Source organism: Meriones unguiculatus, chromosome 9 (genome assembly GCF_030254825.1).
Source record: "Meriones unguiculatus strain TT.TT164.6M chromosome 9, Bangor_MerUng_6.1, whole genome shotgun sequence".
Classification (NCBI taxonomy): Eukaryota; Metazoa; Chordata; class Mammalia; order Rodentia; family Muridae; genus Meriones; species Meriones unguiculatus.
This window is the reverse complement of record NC_083357.1, coordinates 57513663-57515221: the sequence shown is the minus strand read 5'-3', so window position 1 is coordinate 57515221 and position 1559 is coordinate 57513663.

The window sequence follows — 1559 nt, the reverse complement described above, 5'->3', positions numbered from 1 at the left end:
CCCAGGGTTTGGGAGGTAGAGATGGGTGGATCTCTGTGAGTTCCAGAGCTTCCAGGGCTACATAGAGAGACCCTGTCTCTAAAACAGCACAACACCACACAAAACAAACAAAAAAGGGACTATTAACAAGTAGGTAAGAGGAAATGGCTCAGCACTTGAGATCACTAGCATCTACTGAAGAGTTTAAGTTAGCCTGAATATAACTCCATTTTGAAATAAAGATCTTGACTGGGAACTGAATTCAGGTACCAGGAAATATCACAGAATGTACACCTGGCAGAAAACAAAGTTAGCTCTCCTAGCAACAGCCTCCAGGAAATAATACAGAATAAATGCTTCATAGAAAATAGAGACAAACTCCCTGGCAATAATCAATGGGAATCGGTTGAGAATCGGGTGGGAAAATTCTCCCCAATGTTTCAGATATGGTTTAGAAAAATAGCTATTGTGATTATGTGCCCTAGCCATTGTGATTGTGTGCCTCAGAAAAGGTCACCCCGCCCTGCTAAGCTTCACCCAATTCTGTAACGCCAAGGCTTGTGCCCCCCTGCTTGCTGCCATGGAAAGCCCCTGCTCACAGACTTTCCCTTTAAAAATCCTGTTCACTCAGAGCTCAGGGTCCCACTTCTCTACTGCTGCGTCTGTGAGACTTGGGTCCCGAGTTCGATCGCTCTTGTAATAAAGCTCTCTTGCAATTGTATCGAGTCATTTCCTGGTGGTCTCTGAGGGTCCCGTGAACCTAGCATTATACTACTTCATTCATAAGCCAAAGTAATAAATCACTTTGTATAGTCTACCCAAATTAGGTCTTCTGTCTCTCTAGAGAACCCTGGCTAATACACTACCTAACAGAGGACCTACGTCTAGAATACATGAAAAAAAATTTTTTTTTGATACAGGGTTTCTCTGTGTAGCCTTGGCTGTCTTGAAACTCACTCTGAAGATCAGCTTGCCTTTGCCTCCCCAGTGCTGGAATTAAAGGCATGTGCCACCTCTGCTAAGTTACAAACTTTTTTTTTTTAAAAAGGAAGAAACTCTCACAGCTAAACTCTTGCGGTGGCACATGCCTGTAATCCCAGCACTCGGGGGAGGCAGAGGCAGGCTGATCATTGTGAGTTTGAGGCCACCCTGGTCTACAGAGCAAGTTCCAGGGCAGCCATGGCTACACAGAGAAACCTTGTCTTGAAACAAGTAAACAAACAAAAATTTTCTGAGTCTTCATAGCAGTGTCACTTGCAATAAATGCATGAGTGCTTCAGTAATTTAATAGTTGCTTAAATACATTTACAGCCGCCTGTAATCGTCAGGGTTGTTTAAAGGAACTGAGCTCACAGGAATGAATACACTGGGCTGGCTTGCAGAGCGTGGCCTAGCTCGTCCAACAGTGGCTGTCTCAGAGCAGGAAGGCTGAGGACCTGAGAGTTAAATCTATGGAGCTGGTGTCTCAGTAGTCTGAGTCTGGTGCTGGAGCCCTTGAGGGCTGTTGGTCTGCAGTCCACCACGGAACCCTCCAGAAGATGCATTCAATACCGGCTGCAGCAAGAGGGTAGACAAACCTG